Source organism: Bufo gargarizans, chromosome 1, assembly GCF_014858855.1.
Source record: "Bufo gargarizans isolate SCDJY-AF-19 chromosome 1, ASM1485885v1, whole genome shotgun sequence".
In the NCBI taxonomy this organism is placed as follows: domain Eukaryota; kingdom Metazoa; phylum Chordata; class Amphibia; order Anura; family Bufonidae; genus Bufo; species Bufo gargarizans.
This window is the reverse complement of record NC_058080.1, coordinates 124557141-124585021: the sequence shown is the minus strand read 5'-3', so window position 1 is coordinate 124585021 and position 27881 is coordinate 124557141. Positions and strand designations below refer to the sequence as shown.

Sequence of the window (27881 nt, the reverse complement as noted above, 5' to 3'; positions counted from 1 at the left end):
ATCAGCTCCAACACGGCGTAGCAATGCTTGACCTGACACATGTGATATTAAGGAGGGGTAGTGTGAGTGACCCTGTGCCCAGGTGCTGTCGGGAATGTGTCCATGAAGGAGGAGGAGGCAGATAAGTGCCTGGTGTGGGAGACAGGTCGACACAATCGTGGGGGGTCAAAAGTACCTGACCTCGTTGCTGGGGTGCTGCCTTACAGCTGCTGGAAAAAACATTGACCCAGTTGTCCGTGAAAGACATGTACTGTCCCTGCCCGTAAGAGCTGCTCTCAGTGTCCACCGTGGCGTGAACCTTGCCACACAGAGCGAATCGCAGGGATCAGCCCATGTTGTCCGCAACATGAGAGTATACGGCAGGGATGTTATTTTGAGAGAAATAATGCCGGCTAGGAATCTTCCAGCGAGGCTAAGCATACGCTATCATCTCCCTAAAGGCAGTAGAGTTGACTAAATGGTATGACAGCAACTGCACTGCCAGCAACTTGGACTGCACTGCCAGCAACTTGGCCAGGTGGGAATTAAGCTTGCGCACCATCGGATTGCTAGGCGCGTACAGATGTTTCCTTGCCACACATTGTTATCGATGGCTGACGATGGAGTGGAGGAGGAAGAGGAGGGGTCTGAGCAAGAGAAGCAGAAAAGGATGATGACGATGGGAAAGACACTGTACTGCTCATGGATGCGGCTTGGCTGGCGCAAGCGGGATTGGGAGAAGGCCGCCTCTATTTGCCCACAGGATGGGGTGATGCTGCTTCATGTGGTTCAATAGAGCTGCGATACCTACATTTGTGTTTGCCTGCCCACATCTTATTTTGCTCTTGCACAGCTTGCACAAGGCAATGCTTTTGTCTTCCGGCAGCATGGAGAAAAACTGCCAGACAGGAGATACGGGAGAGAGGTAGAAGCAGTCGAGCGAGCTGGGCTTAGCTGTGGCATGTTTTGGGCCTAACCCACCCACACATCACCAGATCCCAAAGCAAATGTGGCCCTGGCTGTTCTTTGGGAGGTACATGGCCTCTATTCTTTATTGCTGTTGCCATTACACTCCTCCTCTGATGTTGCCTCTTACTGTGCACCCTGATCCGGCTCCCAGGTCCGGTCCAGCACACAGTTCTCATTGGAGTCCTCATCCTCTCTTTTGCTTCTATCAGACTGTGGGATCTCATGTTGGGTTCTTTGGCTCCCTTTCCTGCTCTTTCCCGACTGCCACTGTTACTGCCCCCAACGCCAATCGTGTGGCTATGGGGGACACTATACCACCACCAGCACGGCTATGCATGGGATCTGCAGCCTCCACCTCCTCCTCATGACAGTACAAATGCTGACTGCTCTCACACAAGTTGTCAATAGGGAGACTCTCTTGACTAACTGCTGTAGGGTGTGGTGGGGTTTTCTTGCCACTTCTTAGGAAAAAGGAAGGCACCCCTCTAGGAAGGGGAAATGAAGACTGTGAGGACTCCACTGAAAGCCTTCTTTGGGGCTGCAAGGAAAAGGAACAGGAGGAACGCTGCGAATAAGGAGGGATGAGCCATTCAATTCATTATCTCATTGTCTTTCTCCTCAACTATAATATTTTATCTTTCCAAAGCCAGCAGGGACAAGTGCAGCCTACTACTACTACTTCTGGACGGATAGTTGATGCTAACCACATTCTGTCTGTATTTCATTTGGAACTCTTCCTTAGCCCAGACATTTTTGGGCCTCTCAGATAATGTTGTGCACTACCCTGTGTGTTGGTGTAGCAATCACATATATAAATATGCTGTTTGTTTGAATATAATCAACGACCCTCCCCAAAAAAATAATAATAATAGATTAAAAACGTGTGAATATACGTAAACGGATTTGGGCCTAAATGAGTTATCACTCTCAGATACTTTTGTGTGCTACCCTGTCTATTGTTGTAGTAATCACATATATATGCTGCTAGTTTAAATATATATTCAACTTTGCCCCCTCAACAAAAAATTTTATTAAAAATTTGTGAATATTGGGAAACTGACTTATGCTTAAATTTCTCATAGATGGTAGATGGTGTGCTAGACTGTGTATTAGTGTTGATCAGCTATATGCTGGTTTAATTAAATTGAACAAGTGCCAAATGAGTTTAAATTCCAAGCGTGTGGAAATAGAATTCAGGGAAACTGACAACTGACAATTGAGGCCCGACACTCAATTGCTCATTATCCCTCACAGGTAGATTGCTGCCCTACCCTGTGTCTTGTAGTAAATAAATAAATATATATATATATATATATATATATATATATATATATATATATATATAGCAAACAAAAAACAGTAGCAGCACACCACTATATGCGCTAAGACTAAGTAAACAGGTGAATGTGTGAACAGGGTCAAAAATACATGACGCCATATAGTTACTGCAAAGCAGTGGAGAAGCTCTTAGCGCATATTATTGATCAAAAATATGTCGGGCCCACCTACCGGACGGCAAGGTCGCTTCTCATCAGGTGGGACCTACTCTAACAAGGAATGTCCAGCTCCATTGTTTCTCTGATTAAAAGCACCAAGGGGTGGGGGATGGGCGAGGAGTGCTAAGTTCCACAGAGGATGCCTGGTCCTCTATACTATATATATATCCAAAAACGGAACAGCACCTCCTGAGACAAATCGCAGGTACAAGCTACCCGGCATAATACAGCAAACAAAAAACAGTAGCAGCACACCACTATATGCGCTAAGACTAAGTAAACAGGTGAATGTGTGAACAGGGTCAAAAATACATGACGCCATATAGTTACTGCAAAGCAGTGGAGAAGCTCTTAGCGCATATTATTGATCAAAAATATGTCGGTCCCACCTACCGGACGGTGCTTTTAATCAGAGAAACAATGGAGCTGGACATTCCGTGTTAGAGTAAGTCCCACCTGATGAGAAGCGACCTTGCCGTCCGGTAGGTGGGCCCGACATTTTATATATATATATATATATATATATATATATATTCTGGTTTAATTAAATTTAACAATCCCCCCAAAAAATGTTAATTCCAACTGTGTGGAATATACATAAACCAATGATTGAGGCTTGACACTTGGTTGCTGCTTAATTAAATTAAACCCCACAACAATTTGTTTTTATTGCGATTGTGTGGAAACTGAATATATGTAAACGGACGATTGAGGCTTGATGCTAAATTTCACCTTAACCCCTTAAGGACTCAGCCCTATTTCACCTTAAGGACTTGGCAATTTTTTGCAAATCTGACCAGTGTCACGTTAAGCGCTGATAACTTTAAAACACTTTGCCTTATCCAGGCCATTCTGAGATTGTTTTTTACTTCATGACACTGGTAAAATGAAGTAAAAAAAAATTATTTTTATTTATAAAAAAATACAAAATTTACCCACATTTTTTTTTATTGCAAATTTCCAAGTTTCAATTTCTCTACTTCTATAATACATAGTAATACCTCCAAAATAGTTATTACTTTACATTCACCATATGTCTACTTCATGTTTGGATCATTTTGGGAATGATATTTTATTTTTTGGGGATGTTACAAGGCTTAGAAGTTTAGAAGCAAATCTTGACATTTTTCTGAAATTTTCAAAAACCCAATTTTTAGGGACCAGTTCAGGTCTGAAGTCACTTTGCGAGGCTTACATAATAGAAACCACCCAAAAATGACCCCATTCAATAAACTACACCTCTTAAGGTATTCAAAACTGATTTTACAAACTTTGTTAACCCTTTAGGTGTTCCACAAGAATTAATGGAAAATAGAGATACAATTTCAAAATTTCACTTTTTGGGCAGATTTTCCATTTTAATAATTTTTTTCCAGTTACAAAGCAAGGGTTAACAGCCAAACCAAACTCAATATTTATGGACCTGATTCTGTGGTTTACAGAAACACCCCATATGTGGTCGCAAACCGCTATACGGGCACACGGCAGGGCGCCGAAGGAAAGGAATGCCATATGGTTTTTGGAATGCAGGTTTTGCTGGACTGTTTTTTTTTGACACCATGTCCCATTTGAAGCCCCCCTGATGCACCCCTAGAGTAGAAACTCCATAAAAGTGACTCCATCTAAGAAACTACACCCCTCAAGGTATTCAAAACTGATTTTACAAACTTTGTTAGCCTTTTAAGTGTTCCACAAGATTAAATGGAAAATAGAGATACAATTTCAAAATTTCACTTTTTGGGCAGATTTTCCATTTTAATAATTTTTTTTTCCAGTTACAAAGCAAGGGTTAACAGCCAAACCAAACTCAATATTTATGGACCTGATTCTGTCGTTTACAGAAACACCCCATATGTGGTCGTAAACCGCTGTACGGGCACACGGGTGCAGAAGGAAAGGAATGCCATTCGGTTTTTGGAAGGCAGGTTTTGCTAAACTGTTTTTTTTGACACCATGTCCCATTTGAAGCCCCCCTGATGCACCCTAGAGTAGAAATTCCATAAACGTGACCACGTCTAAGAAGCTACACCCCTCAAGGTATTCAAAACAGATTTTACAAACATCGTTAACTCTTTAGGTGTTCCACAAGAGTTATTGGCAAATGGAGATGAAATTTCAGAATTTAAATTTTTTGTCAAATTTTCCATTTTAATCCATTTTTCCCAGTAACAAAGCAAGGGTTAACAGCCAAACAAAACTCAATATGGCCCTGATTCTGTAGTTTACAGAAACACCCCATATGTGGTCGTAAACTGCTGTACGGGCACACGGCAGGGCGCAGAAGGAAAGGAATGCCATACGGTTTTTGGAAGGCAGATTTTGCTGGACAGTTGTTGTTTTTTTACACCATGTCCCATTTAAAAGCCCCCCTGGTGCACCCCTAGGGTAGAAACTCCAAAAAAGTGATCCCATTTTAGAAACTACGGGATAGGGTGGCAGTTTTGTTGGTACTAGTTTAGGGTACATATGATTTTTGGTTGCTCTATATTACACTTTTTGTGAGGCAAGGTAACAAGAAATAGCTGTTTTGGCACCATTTTTATTTTTGTTATTTACAACATTCACAACATTTACAACTTCTGTATTGGCTTCCAGGTAGCTGCTTTTGGGGTGCACCTGCATCTCTGATAACAGGCACAGTCAGCCACAGGTCATGTCTTCTCTTTCCCTGTCTATCAGCTGCCCTGCTTCTCTCTATTGTACAGAACACACATAATTCGTCTTTGGAATCCTAGCATTTCCTTTCACTATCCCTGGCAATATGCTTGATTGATTGATTTCTGACTGTCCCTGATTGATTTCTTTCCCTCTACCTGACTCCATAAGATCGTTTTCCTGGCAGACATGGTAAGACCCAACCAGCCTCATTTACAACCCAGCACAGCATGGCATTCTGCTCATTCTGCTAGGGTACCTCCCTGACTGCTGCAGCACTGATTGGCTCATCCAGGTTGTCTGTCAGCCTGGGACTCAATCAGGGCAAGCCCTCCCCCCTCACTTCCTCTCAGAGTCATGTGAGAACCCTTCTTGTTCCTCTCTAGTGCTTTTTTTCTGCCAACATGTGAACTAAAATGGCGCTATGCCTGAAAATATTCGGGTTCGCCTGGTTCGGTCCGAACTGGTTCGCTCATCCTTAAATACAACCATTGATAACTTACATAAAACCAAATATAACAATGTCCACTAAATGACATCAAAGTAGAGTAAGTAAAGTAGATAAGAAATATATGTATAACAGTATGCAATTAATATGAATTCTAAATGAGAACCCTTAGCCAGGACAGCACATAGGAGAATGGAAAATCATATACTATATAATCACAGTTTACTTCAAAGTTCCGTGATGGTGGTTGTGTGTGTTTGTTATTAATTTTATTTATGGTATGCTGTGCTCTCTCAGAAAATGTAGATTTTGGTAACATGACAGCTGTTTGCCATGTACAGTATGCATTTTTTCATGCATATGTGGATGAAGACCATATATTACATTACCTCTTTTCCAGTATTTTTTAGAGCGCAAGCTGATGCATACACCTGTGGTATATAAGTAAATTACTGGTATACTGGTATAAATTATTGGTTTATAATAAATTACAATCTGGTTGAAAAGTTTATTTATTTCAGTAACTTAATTCAAAAAGTGAAACTCATATTCTACAGATTCATTACATACAGAGGGATCTTTTGCAAGTGTTTATTTCTTTTAATGTTGATGATTATTGCTTACAGCTAATGAAAACCCAAAAGTCAGTATCTCAAAAAATTATAATATTGTGAAAAAGTTCAATATTGTAGACCAGGGATCAGCAACCTCCGGCACTCCAGATGTTCTGAAACTACAACTCCTAGAATGCTCCATTCTCTTCTATGGGAGTTGTGAGAACAGTCAAGCATGTTTGCATGCTGGGAGTTGTAGTTTCACAGCAGCTGGAGTGCCGAAGGTTGATCATCCCTGCTCTAGACTCATGGTGTCACACTCTAATCAATGCTAAGCACACGCAAAGGTTTCCTAAGCCTTTAAATGGTCCTTGGTCCTTATTCCGTAGGCTACACAATAATGGGGTAGACTGTTGACTTCACAGTTGTCCAGAATGCAGTCATTGACACCCTCCACAAGGATTTTAAGCTGCAAAAGGTCATTGCTAAAGAGGTTGGTTGTTCACAGAGTGTTGTATCCAAGCATATTAATAGAAAGTTGAGTGGAAGGAAAAGTGTGGTAGAAGAAGGTGCACAAGCAACAAGGATAACTGCAGACTTGAAAGGATTGTCAAGGAAAGGCCATTCAAGAAGATTCACAAGGATTGGATTGCGACTGGAGTCAGTGCTTTAAGAGCCACCACACATAGACATATCCAAGACATGGACTACAACTGTCACATTCCTTGAGTCAAGTCACTCGTGGTCCAGAGACAACATCAGAAGTGTCTAACCTTGGCTAAGGAAAAAAGGACTGGACTGTTGTTCAGTGGTTCTGTTTTCAGATGAAAGTAAATTGTTCATTTCATTTTGGAAATCAAGGTCTCATAGTTTGAAGGAAGAGTGGAGAGGTACACAGTTCAAGTTGTTTAAGGTCCAGTGTGATGTTTCCACAGTCAGTGATGGTTTGGGGAGCCATGTCATCTGCTGATACTGGTCCACTATCAGAACAGCCACCTACCAGCACTTTGTGCTTCCCTCTGCTGACAAGCGTTATGGAGATGCTGATTTCATTTTCCAGGAGGACTTGGCACCTGCCCTCACTGCCAAAAGTACCAATACCTGGTTTAGTAACCCCGTGTCACTGTCCTAGATTGGCTAGCAAACTCCTGACCTAAACCCCATAAGAGAATCTATGTGGTATTGTCAAGAGGAAGATAGATATTAACAATGCAGATGTGCTGAAGGCCACCATCAAAGCAAACTGGGCTTCCATAACACCTCAGCTGTGTCACAGACTGATCGCCTCCATGCCACGTAGCAGTGATGCAGTAATTCATGTAAAAAGAGGCCCGACCAAGTATTGACTGGATATACTGGACATACTTTTCAGTAGGCCGACATTTCTGTATTAAAAATCATTTTTTAAATTAGTCTCATATAATATTCTAATTTTCTGAGATACTGACTTTTGGGTTTTCATTAGCTGTAAGCTATAATCATCAATATTAAAACAAACACTTGAAATAGATCACTCTGTGTGTAATGATTTTATGTAATCTATGAGTTTTACTTTTTGAATTGAATTACTGAAATAAACTTTTTGATGATATTCTAATGTATTCTAATTTATTCAGATGTATCTGTATGAGATTTGCACATCTTATGTGAGGTTTTAATATTGATGGCCTATTCTCAGGATAGGTCATCAATATCTGATTGCTGAAGATCCACCCCTGCCAATCAGTTGTTTGAAGAGGTCAACGGGCTCTGGGGAGCGCTGTGTCCTCCTTGCAGCTTAATAAGCACAATGCCATATACAATATGATAGCTCAACTCTCCATGCTAGCACTGCTGCCCCTACACGCGGGCACGGGTGCCAAGCTCCCTCCCTCAACCCCCCTCAATGAGCAGGTAGCTTAAAATGTTGTATCTGCACCCTGTACCGGAGCTTCCTTTCCTCCTTTGCTGGCACAAGTTCAGCTATGTGTCTCTGGCATCCTCCTTCCTACTTAGACTCCTGTACTGTTTCTTAGAGCATGCACAGATAGGTCATCAATATCAAAATCTAGGACAACCCCTTATTTTATATTTACTTTGCTTTTATGTGTAAACATCTGCTTGAATTTCTAAGGGTAAGTTCACCCCACCTGCTGCGTTAGGCCTCTTTCACACTTGCGTTGTCCGGATTCGTCGTGTACTCCATTTACCGGAATTACACGCCGGATCCGGAAAAACGCAAGTGAACTGAAAGCATTTGAAGACGGATCCGTCTTCAAAATGCGTTCAGTGTTACTATGGCAGCCAGGACGCTATTAAAGTCCTGGTTGCCATAGTAGTAGTGGGGAGCGGGGGAGCAGTATACTTACCGTCCGTTCGGCTCCCGGGGCGCTCCAGAATGACGTCAGAGCGCCCCATGCGCATGGATGACGTGCCATGTGATCACGTCATCCATGTGCGTGGGGCGCCCTGACGTCACTCTGGAGCGCCCCGGGAGCCGCACGGACGGCAAGTATACTGCTCCCCCGCTCCCCACTACACTTTACCATGGCAAACAGGACTTTAGCGTCCTGGCAGCCATGGTAACCATTCAGAAAAAGCTAAACATCGGATCCGGCAATGCGCCGAAACGACGTTTAACTTAAGGCCGGATCCGGATTAATGCCTTTCAATGGGCATTAATTCCAGATCCGGCCTTGCGGCAAGTGTTCATGATTTTTGGCCGGAGCAAAAAGCGCAGCATGCTGCGGTATTTTCTCCGGCCAAAAAACGTTCCGGTCCGGAACTGAAGACATCCTGATGCATCCTGAACGGATTTCACTCCATTCAGAATGCATGGGGATATTCCTGATCAGGATTCTTCCGGCATAGAGCCCCGACGACGGAACTCTATGCCGGAACAAAAGAACTCAAGTGTGAAAGAGCCCTTAGAGGAGCAAAACAATGAAAATAATGGAAGTGCCATTCTTACCAGATAAAAAAATTCTGCACACATCGAGTCTTCAATGTGAACAGTCCCTTAGATGCAAATGTTTGTTGGACATGGCTGTCAATATTCAGTCAAGGCAACTATAATCATCAGTTATCTGCTTTCAGGAAATAAATCAGTTTAGGGATACTTTTCAAAGAGCATAATTCTTGTGTTTTATAAGCTGTTCCTTTTTTTCAGTTCTGGAGATTTTATGAAGCTCCAAACTTTTATATATATATGTAAATTTAGGCCTAAGTTGCGTGCCTGAGCTCTGAGCATGTAGAACTTTGATTTATAAGAGGTGTGGTCGATATAACTTTTAGCTTGGGTAACAACTTTTATATAATTTTTATGAAAAAGGACATACTTAATGCAGAAGCTGTCTGTGTGTAAGAGCTGAGAGGCATTTTGACCATGCGTCTGGTGTCTAATTTCAGACTTTTTTATTTTGTGATTTCTATTTGTAAATGTCAAAAGTGTAAAATTGTCCTGGATACCAAAGGTGAAAAATTTCCAAACTTCCCCTGGAAGCGAAAGGTTTAAATGCCTCATGATACCACATCTTCTTTTTACAGGATGTTTTTTTTTAAATTCAGGAACAATGGCTAAATGTTAAACCATGTCGGGCAGCATGCGCTGAATTAGCATTTTTGAGCCAGGAGACATATAACATCAATATCACAACTAGGGATGAGCGAACTCGAACTGTATAGTTCGGGTTCGTACCGAGTTTTGGGGTGTCCGTGACACGGACCCGAACCCGGACATTTTCGTAAAAGTCCGGGTTCGGGTTCGGTGTTCGTCGCTTTCTTGGCGCTTTTGTGACGCTTTCTTGGCGCTTTTTGAAAGGCTGCAAAGCAGCCAATCAACAAGCGTCATACTACTTGCCCCAAGAGGCCATCACAGCCATGCCTACTATTGGCATGGCTGTGATTGGCCAGAGCACCATGTGACCCAGCCTCTATTTAAGCTGGAGTCACATAGCGCCGCCCGTCACTCTGCTCTGATTAGCGTAGGGAGAGGTTGCGGCTGCGACAGTAGGGCGAGATTAGGCAGATTAACTCCTCCCAAGGACTTGATTATTGATCGATCTGCAGCTGTGGATCATTGAGCTGCTGATACTCAATTGCTCACTGTTTTTAGGCTGCCCAGACCATTTGTCAGTCACATTTTTCTGGGGTGATCGGCTGCCATTTTGTGTCTTGTGGTGCGCCAGCACAAGCTGCGACCAAGTGCATTTAACCCTCAATGGTGTGGTTGTTTTTTGGCTAAAGCCTACATCAGGGTGAAGCTGTCACACCAAGTGCATTTAACCAGCAATAGTCTGTTATTTTTGGCCATATACTAAATCAGGGGCAAGCTGCTCCTGTCACCAAGTGCATTTAACCCTCAATGGTGTGGTTGTTTTTTGGCTAAAGCCTACATCAGGGTGAAGCTGTCACACCAAGTGCATTTAACCAGCAATAGTCTGTTTATTTTTTGGCCATATACTACATCAGGGGCAAGCTGCGCCCGTCACCAAGTGCATTTAACCCTCAGTAGTGTGGTTGGTCAAGCTATCACACCAAGTGCATTTAACCAGCAATAGTCTGTTCATTTTCTGGCCATATACTAAATCAGGGGCAAGCTGCGCCCGTCACCAAGTGCATTTAACCAGCAATAGTCTGTTCATTTTTTGGCCATATACTACATCAGGGGCAAGCTGCGCCCGTCACCAAGTGCATTTAACCCTCAGTAGTGTGGTTCGTCAAGCTGTGACACCAAGTGCATTTAACCAGCAATAGTCTGTTCATTTTTTGGCCATATACTACATCAGGGGCAAGCTGCGCCCGTCACCAAGTGCATTTAACCCTCAGTAGTGTGGTTGGTCAAGTTATCACACCAAGTGTATTTAACCAGCAATAGTCTGTTCATTTTTTGGCCATATACTAAATCAGGGGCAAGCTGCGCCTGTCACCAAGTGCATTTAACCAGCAATAGTCTGTTCATTTTTTGGCCATATACTACATCAGGGGCAAGCTGCGCCCGTCACCAAGTGCATTTAACCCTCAGTAGTGTGGTTGGTCAAGCTGTGACACCAAGTGCATTTAACCAGCAATAGTCTGTTCATTTTTTGGCCATATACTAAATCAGGGGCAAGCTGCGCCCGTCACCAAGTGCATTTAACCAGCAATAGTCTGTTCATTTTTTGGCCATATACTACATCAGGGGCAAGCTGCGCCCGTCACCAAGTGCATTTAACCCTCAGTAGTGTGGTTGGTCAAGCTATCACACCAAGTGCATTTAACCAGCAATAGTCTGTTCATTTTTTGGCCATATACTAAATCAGGGGCAAGCTGCGCCCGTCACCAAGTGCATTTAACCCTCAGTAGTGTGGTTCGTCAAGCTGTGACACCAAGTGCATTTAACCAGCAATAGTCTGTTCATTTTTTGGCCATATACTACATCAGGGGCAAGCTGCGCCCGTCACCAAGTGCATTTAACCAGCAATAGTGTGGTTATTTTTTGGCCATATCCCAGTCTAATTCTGTCACTAAATCCATACCGGTCACCCAGCGCCTAAATACTAGGCCTCAAATTTATATCCCGCTAAATCTCTCGTTACCGCTGTCCTGTTGTGGATGGGAAAGTTATTTAGTGTCCGTCAAAGCACATTTTTTGTTCTGGGTTGAAATACAATTCCCAATTTAGCAATTTCATAATTTAGTGGTTTCTGCTATATCAGAGCTATTTGAAATCTATCCCTAAAAGGGTATATAATATTCAAGGTGCACATAGGGTCATTCAGAATAACTTCACACGCACGCTACTGTGCATTTCCAAGTCTAATTCTGTTAGTAAATCCATACCGGTCACCCAGCGCCTAAATACTAGGCCTCAAATTTATATCCCGCTAAATCTCTCGTTACCGCTGTCCTGTTGTGGATGGGAAAGTTATTTAGTGTCCGTCAAAGCACATTTTTTGTTCAGGGTTGAAATACAATTCCCAATTTAGCAATTTCATAATTTAGTGGTTTCTCCTATATCAGAGCTATTTGAAATCTATCCCTAAAAGGGTATATAATATTCAAGGTGCACATAGGGTCATTCAGAATAACTTCACACACACGCTACTGTGCATTTCCAAGTCTAATTCTGTTAGTAATTCCATACTGGTCACCCAGCGCCTAAATACTAGGCCTCAAATTTATATCCCGCTAAATCTCTCGTTACCGCTGTCCTGTTGTGGATGGGAAAGTTATTTAGTGTCCGTCAAAGCACATTTTTTGTTCTGGGTTGAAATACAATTCCCAATTTAGCAATTTCATAATTTAGTGGTTTCTGCTATATCAGAGCTATTTGAAATCTATCCCTAAAAGGGTATATAATATTCAAGGTGCACATAGGGTCATTCAGAATAACTTCACACACACGCTACTGTGCATTTCCAAGTCTAATTCTGTTAGTAAATCCATACCGGTCACCCAGCGCCTAAATACTAGGCCTCAAATTTATATCCCGCTAAATCTCTCGTTACCGCTGTCCTGTTGTGGATGGGAAAGTTATTTAGTGTCCGTCAAAGCACATTTTTTGTTCAGGGTTGAAATACAATTCCCAATTTAGCAATTTCATAATTTAGTGGTTTCTGCTATATCAGAGCTATTTGAAATCTATCCCTAAAAGGGTATATAATATTCAAGGTGCACATAGGGTCATTCAGAATAACTTCACAAACACGCTACTGTGCATTTCCAAGTCTAATTCTGTTAGTAAATCCATACCGGTCACCCAGCGCCTAAATACTAGGCCTCAAATTTATATCCCGCTGAATTTGAATACAATACATTGGGCCAAATAATATTTTTGTTGTTGTGATGAACCATAACAATGAGGAAAACATCTAGTAAGGGACGCGGACGTGGACATGGTCGTGGTGGTGTTAGTGGACCCTCTGGTGCTGGGAGAGGACGTGGCCGTTCTGCCACATCCACACGTCCTAGTGTACCAACTACCTCAGGTCCCAGTAGCCGCCAGAATTTACAGCGATATATGGTGGGGCCCAATGCCGTTCTAAGGATGGTAAGGCCTGAGCAGGTACAGGCATTAGTCAATTGGGTGGCCGACAGTGGATCCAGCACGTTCACATTATCTCCCACCCAGTCTTCTGCAGAAAGCGCACAGATGGCGCCTGAAAACCAACCCCATCAGTCTGTCACATCACCCCCATGCATACCAGGGAAACTGTCTCAGCCTCAAGTTATGCAGCAGTCTCTTATGCTGTTTGAAGACTCCGCTGGCAGGGTTTCCCAAGGGCATCCACCTAGCCCTTCCCCAGCGGTGAAAGACATAGAATGCACTGACGCACAACCACTTATGTTTCCTGATGATGAGGACATGGGAATACCACCTCAGCATGTCTCTGATGATGACGAAACACAGGTGCCAACTGCTGCGTCTTTCTGCAGTGTGCAGACTGAACAGGAGGTCAGGGATCAAGACTGGGTGGAAGACGATGCAGGGGACGATGAGGTCCTAGACCCCACATGGAATGAAGGTCGTGCCACTGACTTTCACAGTTCGGAGGAAGAGGCAGTGGTGAGACCGAGCCAACAGCGTAGCAAAAGAGGGAGCAGTGGGCAAAAGCAGAACACCCGCCGCCAAGAGACTCCGCCTGCTACTGACCGCCGCCATCTGGGACCGAGCACCCCAAAGGCAGCTTCAAGGAGTTCCCTGGCATGGCACTTCTTCAAACAATGTGCTGACGACAAGACCCGAGTGGTTTGCACGCTGTGCCATCAGAGCCTGAAGCGAGGCATTAACGTTCTGAACCTGAGCACAACCTGCATGACCAGGCACCTGCATGCAAAGCATGAACTGCAGTGGAGTAAACACCTTAAAACCAAGGAAGTCACTCAGGCTCCCCCTGCTACCTCTTCTGCTGCTGCCGCCTCGGCCTCTTCTGCTGCTGCCGCCTCGGCCTCTTCCTCCGCCTCTGGAGGAACGTTGGCACCTGCCGCCCAGCAAACAGGGGATGTACCACCAACACCACCACCACCACCTCCGTCACCAAGCGTCTCAACCATGTCACACGGCAGCGTTCAGCTCTCCATCTCACAAACATTTGAGAGAAAGCGTAAATTCCCACCTAGCCACCCTCGATCCCTGGCCCTGAATGCCAGCATTTCTAAACTACTGGCCTATGAAATGCTGTCATTTAGGCTGGTGGACACAGACAGCTTCAAACAGCTCATGTCGCTTGCTGTCCCACAGTATGTTGTTCCCAGCCGCCACTACTTCTCCAAGAGAGCCGTGCCTTCCCTGCACAACCAAGTATCCGATAAAATCAAGTGTGCACTGCGCAACGCCATCTGTAGCAAGGTCCACCTAACCACAGATACGTGGACCAGTAAGCACTGCCAGGGACGCTATATCTCCCTAACTGCACACTGGGTAAATGTAGTGGCAGCTGGGCCCCAGGCGGAGAGCTGTTTGGCGCACGTCCTTCCGCCGCCAAGGATCGCAGGGCAACATTCTTTGCCTCCTGTTGCCACCTCCTCCTTCTCGGCTTCCTCCTCCTCTTCTTCCACCTGCTCATCCAGTCAGCCACACACCTTCACCACCAACTTCAGCACAGCCCGGGGTAAACGTCAGCAGGCCATTCTGAAACTCATATGTTTGGGGGACAGGCCCCACACCGCACAGGAGTTGTGGCGGGGTATAGAACAACAGACCGACGAGTGGTTGCTGCCGGTGAGCCTCAAGCCCGGCCTGGTGGTGTGTGATAATGGGCGAAATCTCGTTGCAGCTCTGGGACTAGCCAATTTGACGCACATCCCTTGCTTGGCGCATGTGCTGAATTTGGTGGTGCAGAAGTTCATACACAACTACCCCGACATGTCAGAGCTGCTGCATAAAGTGCGGGCCGTCTGTTCGCGCTTCCGGCGTTCACATCCTGCTGCTGCTCGCCTGTCTGCGCTACAGCGTAACTTCGACCTTCCCGCTCACCGCCTCATATGCGACGTGCCCACCAGGTGGAACTCCACCTTGCACATGCTGGACAGACTGTGCGAGCAGCAGCAGGCCATAGTGGAGTTTCAGCTGCAGCAAGCACGGGTCAGTCGCACTACAGAACAGCACCACTTCACCACCAATGACTGGGCCTCCATGCGAGACCTGTGTGCCCTGTTGCGCTGTTTCGAGTACTCCACCAACATGGCCAGTGGCGATGACGCCGTTATCAGCGTTACAATACCACTTCTATGTCTCCTTGAGAAAACACTTAGGGCGATGATGGAAGAGGAGGTGGCCCAGGAGGAGGAGGAGGAGGAGGAGGAAGAGGGGTCATTTTTAGCACTTTTAGGCCAGTCTCTTCGAAGTGACTCAGAGGGAGGTTTTTGGCAACAGCAGAGGCCAGGTACAAATGTGGCCAGCCAGGGCCCACTACTGGAGGACGAGGAGGACGAGGATGAGGAGGAGGTGGAGGAGGATGAGGATGAAGCATGGTCACAGCGGGGTGGCACCCAACGCAGCTCGGGTCCATCACTGGTGCGTGGCTGGGGGGAAAGGCAGGACGATGACGATACGCCTCCCACAGAGGACAGCTTGTCCTTACCCCTGGGCAGCCTGGCACACATGAGCGACTACATGCTGCAGTGCCTGCGCAACGACAGCAGAGTTGCCCACATTTTAACCTGTGCGGACTACTGGGTTGCCACCCTGCTGGATCCTCGCTACAAAGACAATGTGCCCACCTTACTTCCTGCACTGGAGCGTGATAGGAAGATGCGCGAGTACAAGCGCACGTTGGTAGACGCGCTACTGAGAGCATTCCCAAATGTCACAGGGGAACAAGTGGAAGCCCAAGGCCAAGGCAGAGGAGGAGCAAGAGGTCGCCAAGGCAGCTGTGTCAATGCCAGTTCCTCTGAGGGCAGGGTTAGCATGGCAGAGATGTGGAAAACTTTTGTCAACACGCCACAGCTAACTGCACCACCACCTGATACGCAACGTGTTAGCAGGAGGCAACATTTCACTAACATGGTGGAACAGTACATGTGCACACCCCTCCACGTACTGATTGATGGTTCGGCCCCATTCAACTTCTGGGTCTCTAAATTGTCCACGTGGCCAGAGCTAGCCTTTTATGCCTTGGAGGTGCTGGCCTGCCCGGCGGCCAGCGTTTTGTCTGAACGTGTATTCAGCACGGCAGGGGGCGTCATTACAGACAAACGCAGCCGCCTGTCTACAGCCAATGTGGACAAGCTGACGTTCATAAAAATGAACCAGGCATGGATCCCACAGGATCTGTCCGTCCCTTGTCCAGATTAGACATTAACTACCTCCCCTTAACCATATATTATTGGACTCCAGGGCACTTCCTCATTCAATCCTATTTTTATTTTCATTTTACCATTATATTGCGAGGCTACCCAAAGTTGAATGAACCTCTCCTCTGTCTGGGTGCCGGGGCCTAAATATATGCCAATGGACTGTTCCAATGTTGGGTGACGTGAAGCCTGATTCTCTGCTATGACATGCAGACTGATTCTCTGCTGACATGAAGCCAGATCCTCTGTTACGGGACCTCTCTCCTCTGCCTGGGTGCTGGGCCTAAATTTATGAAAATGGACTCTTACAGTGGTGGGTGACGTGAAGCCTGATTCTCTGCTATGATATGAAGACTGATTCTCTGCTGACATGAAGCCAGATTGTCTGTTACGGGACCTCTCTCCTCTGCCTGGGTGCTGGGCCTAAATATATGCCAATGGACTGTTGCAGTGGTGGCTGACGTGAAGCCTGATTCTCTGCTATGACATGAAGACTGATTCTCTGCTGACATGAAGCCAGATTGTCTGTTACGGGACCTCTCTCCTCTGCCTGGGTGCTGGGCCTAAATATATGCCAATGGACTGTTGCAGTGGTGGCTGACGTGAAGCCTCATTCTCTGCTATGACATGCAGACTAATTCTCTGCTGACATGAAGCCAGATTGTCTGTTACGGGACCTCTCTCCTCTGCCTGGGTGCTGGGCCTAAATTTATGACAATGGACTGTTGCAGTGGTGGGTGACGTGAAGCCTCATTCTCTGCTATGACATGCAGACTGATTCTCTGCTGACATGAAGCCAGATTGTCTGTTACGGGACCTCTCTCCTCTGCCTGGGTGCTGGGCCTAAATATATGCCAATGGACTGTTGCAGTGGTGGCTGACGTGAAGCCTCATTCTCTGCTATGACATGCAGACTAATTCTCTGCTGACATGAAGCCAGATCCTCTGTTAAGGGACCTCTCTCCTCTGCCTGGGTGCTGGGCCTAAATTTATGAAAATGGACTCTTACAGTGGTGGGTGACGTGAAGCCTGATTCTCTGCTATGACATGAAGACTGATTCTCTGCTGACATGAAGCCAGATTGTCTGTTACGGGACCTCTCTCCTCTGCCTGGGTGCTGGGCCTAAATATATGCCAATGGACTGTTGCAGTGGTGGCTGACGTGAAGCCTCATTCTCTGCTATGACATGCAGACTAATTCTCTGCTGACATGAAGCCAGATTGTCTGTTACGGGACCTCTCTCCTCTGCCTGGGTGCTGGGCCTAAATTTATGACAATGGACTGTTGCAGTGGTGGGTGACGTGAAGCCTCATTCTCTGCTATGACATGCAGACTGATTCTCTGCTGACATGAAGCCAGATTGTCTGTTACGGGACCTCTCTCCTCTGCCTGGGTGCTGGGCCTAAATATATGCCAATGGACTGTTGCAGTGGTGGCTGACGTGAAGCCTCATTCTCTGCTATGACATGCAGACTAATTCTCTGCTGACATGAAGCCAGATCCTCTGTTACGGGACCTCTCTCCTCTGCCTGGGTGCTGGGCCTAAATTTATGAAAATGGACTCTTACAGTGGTGGGTGACGTGAAGCCTGATTCTCTGCTATGACATGAAGACTGATTCTCTGCTGACATGAAGCCAGATTGTCTGTTACGGGACCTCTCTCCTCTGCCTGGGTGCTGGGCCTAAATATATGCCAATGGACTGTTGCAGTGGTGGCTGGCGTGAAGCCTCATTCTCTGCTATGACATGCAGACTAATTCTCTGCTGACATGAAGCCAGATTCTCTGTTACGGGACCTCTCTCCTCTGCCTGGGTGCCGGGGCCTAAATATCTGAGAATGGACTGTTCCAGTGGTGGGTGACGGGAAGCCAGATTCTCTGCTATGGAACCTCTCTCCAATTGATTTTGGTTAATTTTTATTTATTTAATTTTTATTTTAATTCATTTCCCTATCCACATTTGTTTGCAGGGGATTTACCTACATGTTGCTGCCTTTTGCAGCCCTCTAGCCCTTTCCTGGGCTGTTTTACAGCCTTTTTAGTGCCGAAAAGTTCGGGTCCCCATTGACTTCAATGGGGTTCGGGTTCGGGACGAAGTTCGGATCGGGTTCGGATCCCGAACCCGAACATTTTCGGGAAGTTCGGCCGAACTTCTCGAACCCGAACATCCAGGTGTTCGCTCAACTCTAATCACAACCTTTTCATGTATTTTATGTTGGCACTGTCTGTTTCCTTGTTAATGTACTTGGCTGTACCTCACAGAAGCAGAAACGACTATGTACTGATGTAATGTATCTCTCACTGTGTCCCACCCCTATGGTACAAATGATGAGTGCTATCAGCTAGTATACCATTTCTGCATTGGGCTATTATGTTGATGCATAGAATATAAAAGTCACTATATATGTATGTGAATTTGTGTACAGGCACATCATACAAGTTCTTCTGCACATTTCTTCCCTTCTTCTTCTTCACCCGCTCCCCTCCCCACTGGCAATCCTTCTCTTGATCACTATAATCATCTCCTAAGACTGCAGTGTCTAGGACTTGTGTCTCCAGCCTTATCTGCATTTCATTCCTACACTGAGCTGTGTCAGTTACAAGGGTTATTGGCAAGCTCAACAATAAGCGATAAAACTATAACTAATTGTGGGGAGGTAGAAATTATCATCATCAGTCCTTTTATTGCCATCTTTGATTCAAGAGGTCTGTCACCTATGTGTTACTGTGTAGCTATTTATAAGACCTTTCACACTGTGTAAAACAAGCACATGGGTGCACAAACAAAAAGAAAGTAGGGCGCTACACAACCATACCTAACACACCAGAGAAATTCATTCAGAAAATCTTTATTCAAAATAGAATTAGGCCTCATGCACACAACAGTGTTTTTTCACTGTCAGTGATTTGGCTTCAGTGGTCCGGGTCCGATTTTGCTTCAGTTGTGTTTCCTTGTGTGTTCCTTTTTTTTTGTCTGACAAGGGGAAAAAAAAGGAAGGTCAATGAAAAGTGTAATTTTATTGCACCAAGGTCTTATAGAAAAAAACGGACACGGATGACATACCAGTTGTGCCTCAGTTTTTTTTTGACGGACCCATTGACTTGAATGGGTCTGTCCTCCGTTTTCCACTGACAAGAATAGGACAGGTTATATTTTTTTTGGACAGACTGGAATCACGGACGTGGAGAAAAAACAGAGGACTATCAGTTTTTTTTCACAGCTCCATAGAAATGAATGGGACCTCCACTAAACTGTGAAAAATGACGGGACGGACGCGGATGCACACAGCTGTCGTGTGCATGAGGCCTTACAAATACACCCATAAAAATATCTAAAAACAGTAACTGAACACACTGGGGGGTGCCATGATCAGAACCCTCCCATACACCATCCCCCATGAAACAATAAATCAAATGCCAGGTCTGCAGGGTAACTATAATCAAGGCATACATGCAAGAGATCATCAAAATATCAAGCAAGTGATGACAAAAAACATGATGTAGTAAACATGAAGCCTTTAAACCAGACCTGTGCAGCCTGGGGATGAGGGTGAGCAAACCACCCTACACATATCGCCAGCTAACCTAGCTTCGTTACCCCTCATCATGGCACCCCCCTTTGTGTTCAATTGCTGGTTTTAGATGTTTTTATGGGTATATTTGTACACGCCAATTTCTTCTATAATGAAGCCTTTTTTATGTGTTTCTCTGGTGTGCTCACTATACTTACCATACCACTGTCTCTCTTTTTGGCTCATACTTTCACAGCATGCAGCCAACATTGCCAGCAAGGAATCAAGTGACTTGCAAGCTCCTCTAACCTCTAGCAGCTGCTTCTCAATATGCACAGTAATAGGGAGAATGAGCACAGTAAATGTCAATGAGCAAATGGTTTTCAGGGGGACCTTTTACACAGTAATAGGGAGAATCCGGTCATTGAGCAGATGGAGTACACAGGGGAACTATTACACAGTAATAGGGAGAATCCTGTGAATGAGCAGATGATGTGCACAGGGGAGCTTTTACACAGTAATAGGGAGAATCCTGTCAATGAGCAGATGATGTGCACAGGGGAACTATTGCACAGTAATAGGGAGAAACCTGTCAATGAGCAGATGATGTGCAAAGGGGAACTATTGCACAGTAATAGGGAGAAACCTGTCAATGAGCAGATGATGTGCACAGAGGAACTATTGCACAGTAATCGGGAGAAACCTGTCAATGAGCAGATAATGTGCACAGGGGAACTATTGCACAGTAATCGGGAGAAACCTGTCAATGAGCAGATGATGTGCACAGGGGAACTATTGCACAGTAATAGTGAGAAACCTGTCAATGAGCAGATGATGTGCACAGGGGAGCTATTGCACAGTAATCAGGAGAAACCTGTCAATGAGCAGATGATGTGCACAGGGGAGCTATTGCACAGTAATCGGGAGAAACCTGTCAATGAGCAGATGATGTGCACAGGGGAGCTATTGCTCAATAATCGGGATAAACCTGTAAATGAGCAGATGATGTGCACAGGGGAACTATTGCACAGTAATCGGGAGAAACCTGTCAATGAGCAGATGATGTGCACAGGGAAACTATTGCACAGTAATAGGGAGAAACCTGTCAATGAGCAGATGATGTGCACAAGGGAACTATTGCACAGTAATAGGGAGAAACCTGTCAATGAGCAGATGATGTGCGCAGGGGAACTATTGCATAGTAATAGGGAGAAACCTGTCAATGAGCAGATGATGTGCACAGGGGAGCTATTGCATAGTAATAGAGATAAACCAGTCAATGAGCAGATGGTGTGCAAGGGCAGAACTCTCATATCACTGGGCTCCTAGCTGTCACACGCTGTGAAGTTGTAAGTTGCTTTCCAGCAGGGCAAACTTTTTGGTAAAATGCTCAGGAAAGGCCCATACAGGCAGTGGTCACCTAGTAAATGACTGATTAAACCTTTCCTTGAATTCCCTGTATGTTAAACCTGACAAGGAAGACGACACCAGTGGAGAACCAGTAAGTGTCTGAAGGGGATCAGCATGGTGTCTGAGAGGGTATCAATTCTTTGAATTCTTAAATTTTTTTAATTGCGAAAAAATTGGCCCATTATACAACTTCTTTAGCATGTAAGCACATTAACAAGAGACAGACACATCAGTGTGACTGCCATGGCTTTACGCCGACCTCAAAGAGGTTCACTTTAAGTGTAAATGCTGCTCATAGCAAAATGTATTAAGGCAAGGCATTGCCATCTAATACACAGCACTCCTGAGACATGTCTCTAGGAAGGCAATGGTGCTCCTCTCCCAGTGGGGTTGATGTTTCTTCTATTGCCAGTGATGATCCTCCATAATCAAATGTCCATCAGATTCTCAGCAACTACTCTTTAAACCACTAATCCTTTGTCAATGCCAAGGTTTCTCAACCCCGGTCTTCGGGTCCCACCTACCGGTCAGGATTTCAGAATATCCCACAGAATGAATACCTGTGGTAAATCCTGTTGCATGGACACTAATTATATCACCTGCTCAATACTAAGGAAATCCTGAAAACATGACCGGTGGGTCCTGAGAACCGGAGTTGAGAAACCCTGGTTTAAAGTGTCTTTCCATGTAAAGGGGCATTTACCACCATCCACGAATACCCCACCACAACAAATTCAAGCTAAACTCATCTCTTCTAACAAGATCAACTGCTATTTCAAATCTACATTCCCCTGAAAGGCATTTTTTTAAATCTGTGGCCACAGGGCACCCTACAGCAATTTCTCATCCTGTTGATTATTCAAAAGCCATATAGTTAGTCTACACAGGGGTGTAGCTATAAGGGGTGCAGAGGTAGCAGTCGCTACTGGGCCCAGGAGCCTGAGGGGCCCAAAGACCCTTGTGCCGCATAAGAAGACACCGGTATTATAGAAAGTACATGTTGGGAAGGCTCTGTTATAGATTTTGCACTGGGGCCCAGAATGTTAAAGTCAGTCCTCTGGCTGTAAGGAAGGGGTTAGGTCAAGAATTTGGCATGGTGGGCGTCAATTTTTGCCTCAGGCAACAGCAGCGGCGGACTGCGAACTTAAAGTGGCCCTGGAAAAAATACTAAAAGTGGCCACGTTTTGTAGTTGGCTCCAGATTGATGGAAGGAAGGGCCAGCAATACTATATTGTGCCACATTATACCACCCCAACAGAGCCAAATACCACAGTCCATCACAAAATACTGCCAGCAAAACAAAATATATCCCCAAAAACTTCCAGTGGCCGGTCCGCTTTGCATTGGCCCACCGGGAAATTTCCCTGTAAGGTCTATGGCCAATCTGCCGCTGGGCAGTAGGAATGTGCTTCCCTGCCCCGTGGCCACACAGTACTGAGGGAATGGGGTCCCAAGCTGAACTCTTGCACCAGGGCCCATGAGCCTTCAGCTACGCTCCTGAGTCTACATGTGTACTGGCTCTTCAGGATTGCTCACTGAGCAGCACATCATGCCGTCACTCAGTCTTAGTGTCATTTTACCACTGCTTGTGTGACATACATCAGAGCCGACACATGTACAAAGCACGTGTGAAGACACTGTAAGAGAAAGAAAGAAAATGCCATGATGAAATAAAGGGGAATATGAGCTGCAGGTATCACTTAAAGGTTAATCCAGTTACTCTAATTAGAGAATCATCACATATTAACTCACTAGTAATTAAAACCTGTGTCACTGCGGATCGTCTGTAATCAAATACAAGAAGGGAAGAGAAAAATATCTCACAGAACAATAGACTGATAATTGCTGCCAAAATTGCCTGGCCATGAAACTGTAAAATAAATGACCTGGTTAGTTCTATATTTAAGAGTAGAATTTTTAATGGGATTTTCTGGGTTTAGAAAAAATGTCTGTATATTTTCCAATGAACAGTTCCCCTCTTGTCCATGGGTAGTGGCTGGTATTGCAGCTTATCCCTATTTACATCAAAGGAGCTGACCTGCAGTACCAGACACAGCCCAGGGACAAGCCTGCCCCAGTCCCTGAGGGGAAAAAGCAAACCTGTTTTATAATCATGAATAACCCCATACCTCCCAACTTTTGAAAAGAAGGAAGAAGGACAGTATGTGCAGAGCCCGCACTAGGCCACGCCTCTAACTCCGCCCAAAACATAACTAAACACCTAATCCCACTCAGTATCGTAAATGCCCCCACATAGCAACTATTCCCCCTTTATGCCACCACACAGTAGTTATGCCAGCATTGTGCCTCCTTTACAGTAGTTATGTCCAGATATGTGCCCCCTCACAGTAGCAATGCCTAGATATGTGCCTCCTTCACAGTAGTTATGCCCAGATATGTGACAACCTAACAGAAGTGGTAATGCCCAGATATGTGCCCTCTCATAGTAGTTATGCCCAGATATGTGCCCCTTACAGTAGCGATGCCCAGATATGTGTCCCCTCAAAGTAGCAATGTCCATATATGTGCCCATTCACAGTAGTATGCTCAGCTGTGCTGTCCTCACAGTAATATGCCCAGCTGTGCCCCCTCACAGTAATATGCCCAGCTGTGCCCCCTAACAGTAATATGCCCAGCTGTGCCTCCTCACAGTAATATGCCCAGCTGTGCCCCCTCACAGTAACATGCCCAGCTGTGCCTTCTCACAGTAATATGCCCAGCTGTGCCCCCCTCACAATAATATGCCCAGTTCTGTGCCCCCTCACAGTAATCTGCCACATTCTGTGCCCCCCTCACAGTAATATGCCCAGTTCTGTGCCCCCTCACAGTAATATGCCCAGTGCTGTGCCCCCTCACAGTAATAGGCCCAGCTGTGACCCCTCACAGTAATATGCCCAGCTGTGCCCCCTCACAGTAATATGCCCAGCTGTGCCCTACCACAATAATATGCCCAGTTCTGTGCCCCCTCACTGTAATATGCCCAGTTGTGTGCCTTATCACAGTAATATGCCCAGTTATGTCCCCCAGGGCCGGCGTCATAACCCGGCATCCCCGGTCAAGTGCCGGGGCCCAATGCTCCTGGGGGGGCCCACTGAGCTGCTATGAGCACTTCCATCAATACAGATGGGAGCTCTCACTGCTGTCACTTCAGTTACACAGTACCCCTTTGGTGGGGCCCTCTGAGCTGCAGAGACTCAGACACGCCCCCTGAGCTGCAGAGACTCAGACCACGCCCCCTCTACACAGGACACACGCTGCCTGAGGAGAGAGACCAGAGGGCTGGAGGCTGGAGCTGGAGCAGAGAAGTGTGAAGACAGTCTGTGAGTGAGTCTGCACTGTGACTGTCTCTTCTCTGTGGGACAGAAGGGGGGGGGGGACTCTCCGATCGGCTGCTGCTTCATTCTATTTAGTTGTATTACTGTTTCATTAAGCAGTTTGCCTCCATGATACCTGCCCCCCCCCCCCACACATCTGCCCCCCCCCCCCATATCCTGTCCTATCTCATCCTCATGGGGCCCCTGCTGTCTCCTTTCCTCCCTCATGTATCCAGAGCTCCTGTTTCACCCCCCTATCTCCTGTTGCTGCCCTGCACAGACCTCCTGCCCCTACTTCTTGTATGAATCCCCCTCAGAGTCCCTTCAACCTACTTGCTGTGTCCACCCCTCCTGTCCATCCAGGGGCCCTGTCTCACTCCTCTGCCTCTCATTATGGTGGCATCTGAACAGCATTCACCATAAGGACCTTCTAACGTCACAGGGTCATGTGACTGTGCCCCCCACCCCGTACTGTGCCCCTTTATACCCTGCATTGTGCCCTCTTACCACACCCTGTGCAGTGCCCATAGTCATTCCCTGCACTGTGCCCTCTTATACCCTTTTATCCGGTCACTGTATGGTGGTTTTATCATTGTATGGCGGTGTTATCACTATATGGCGGTGGTATCCAATAACTGCATGGCCATAACTGTATCCCCTTCCCTGCCCACGCCATCCTTTTTTAGACCTGGCATGAGCGGGAAAAGATACAGATTGCGGTGCTAAGGACCTTTGTGCCACAATCTGTGTCAGAAATACGCCTAAGGCTACTTTCACACGTGCGTTTAGGTGCGGATCCGTCTGGTATCTGCACAGACGGATCCGCACCTATAATGCAAACGCTTACATCCGTTCAGAACGGATACGTTTGCATGATAATGCAAACGGATCCGTTTAGACTTTACATTGAAAGTCAATGGGGGACGGATCCGTTTGAAAATTGAGCCATAGTGTGTCATATTCAAACGGATCCGTCCCCATTGACTTACATTGTAAGTCTGGACGGATCCGTTTGCCTCCGCCCGGGCAGGCGGACACCTGAACGCTGCAAGCTGCGTTCGGGTGTCCGCCTGCTGAGCGGAGCGGAGGACAAACGCTGCCAGACCACTCAGAATGCATTAGGGCTGGACGGATCAGTTCGGGGCCCCTTGTGAGATTCCTTCAAACGGAACTCACAAGCGGAGCCCCGAACGCTAGTGTGAAAGTAGCTTAACATAGACGTATTTCTATATAATAAATGACCCCCTAATTGTATTATTATTTGGGGGTAGGGCTAATATCATTATATTATATAGATTCTAGTGTATTATACTGTGCCCTGTATTTCCCAGTAGAAAATGATCCTTGGGAAACACAGTCCTCACCACTGACCACCAGGACCAGGTAGTGCTCTGTCAGTACATGGCGTCCTCCCCTCTCCGCCACGCTGCTCCGCTGTGTACTGGTGCTTATTCTGACACTAGGGCTGGGTTCACATCCCATTTGTGCCATCCATTTAATGTATACCAAAAATATATGCGTTAACAGATGCCTCAGACTGATGCCGTACAGCGGCGTCCGGTCACCATACAATCCTCAGACTGATGCCGTACAGCGGCGTCCGGTCACCATACAATCCTCAGACTGATGCCGTACAGTGGCGTCCGGTCACCATACAATCCTCAGACTAATGCCGTACAGTGGCATCCGTTCACCATACAGTTCCATTGTAAAAAAACATATACGTTAACGTATGCATTTTTTACTTGACTCTGCAGGATACAAAAACGTGGAGTGCTGCACATTTGTATACATCAAACCGATAGGAAAAAACGTGATGTGAACACACATTGGGGGGGAGGGGGGCGTACTAAAATTTGCTGTGGGGCCCAGTCAGTTCTACCTACATCACTGCACATCTCCTTCTCTCCTCCAGGCCTGGCTCACTGCTGCAGCGGGCCGCCGGGAGAGAAGGAGCGCAGGGAGCTGCGGTTAGTGAATGACAGGACCACCAGCTCCCCAGCAATGATAGGTATGTGAGGGGGCCACTGGGGGGTCATTCATCACACTGTGAGGGCCCCTTACACAGTATAATGACTCCCAGTGCCCCCCATTTAGTATAATGATCCCCATTGACCCTCCATTTAGCATAATGACCACCAGAGCCCCCATTAAATATAATAACCCCTCGTGCCCCCTCCATACAGTATAACCCCCAGTGTGGGGGCGATTGGGGGTCATTATTTTGAATGGAGGGTCACTGTGGGGTCATTATACTGTGAGGGCCCTTTACATAGTATAATGACCCCCAGTGTCCCCCATTTAGTATAATGACCCCCAGAGCCCCCTCCATACAGTATTCCCCCAGTGTGGGGGCTACTGGGGGTAATTATTCTGAATGGGGGCGACTGGGGGTTATTTTTCTGAATGCAGGGCCATAGGTGGTCATAATACAGTGGGGGGGGGAATTGGGGGTTCATTATACTGTGTGAAGGGCCACTAGTAGTCATTATACTGTGTGAAGGGCCACTAGTAGTCATTATACTGTATAGGGGCCACTGGGGGTCATTATACCGTGCGGGAGCCACAGGGGGACATGTCAATGTAAAAAAATGCCTCATGGGGGCCCAATGGGATTTATCGCCCAAGGGCCCACATGAACCTGGAGCCGGCCCTGATGTCCCCCCTCACAGTAATATGCCCAGCTGTGCACCCTCGCAGTAATATGCCCAGTTGTGTCCCCCTCACAGTAATATTCCCAGCTGTGCCCACTCACAGTAAAGTAATATGCCCAGCTGTGCCCCCTTACAGTAAAGTAATATGCCCAGCTGTGCCCCCTTACAGTAAAGTAATATGCCCAGCTGTGCCCCCTTACAGGCAGTTAAAAAAAAATTGTTATAAATAAAAATAATACCTCAACATACTCACCTCATTCCCCAGCAGCAGCAGGATGATACATGGACAGCTCCCGGGCAGCGCAGTGTGCAGCGCAGACAGGGGGAAGAATGATGGAGCAGAGAGCGGACGGATGTCTTTCTGCTTTATCATTACAGACAGCTGGCAGAAAGGAAGCAGAGACAGCTGGCAGAAAGCGGGAAATACCTCCCCATACTGGGACTGCGGGACAACCACTGAACTGTCTTATAAGCATTAACCCCTTCCCAACATCCACCATAAATGTACGGCGCATGTCGGGTCTTTAAAAATGACGCCCACTCCGGAGTGAAGCGGTTGTCAAAGCAACTGGGTGCCTGCTGTTTCACCCACAACTAATGTCCTCGATCTGTGGTAACACAGACCGTAGATATTTA

General features: G+C 46.2%; 1 protein-coding gene across 1 annotated transcript in view; it reads right to left on the bottom strand.

The window, feature by feature from the left end:
* The window catches only part of FAM149A (family with sequence similarity 149 member A), a 201731-nt gene extending 174178 nt beyond the window's left edge, over positions 1-27553 (bottom strand). The window contains exon 1 of the mRNA XM_044297878.1: positions 27499-27553. The gene's annotated coding sequence lies outside the window, so the exon portion shown is untranslated. The remainder of the gene's footprint in view (positions 1-27498) is intronic.
* Between the last annotated feature and the right edge of the window lie 328 nt (positions 27554-27881).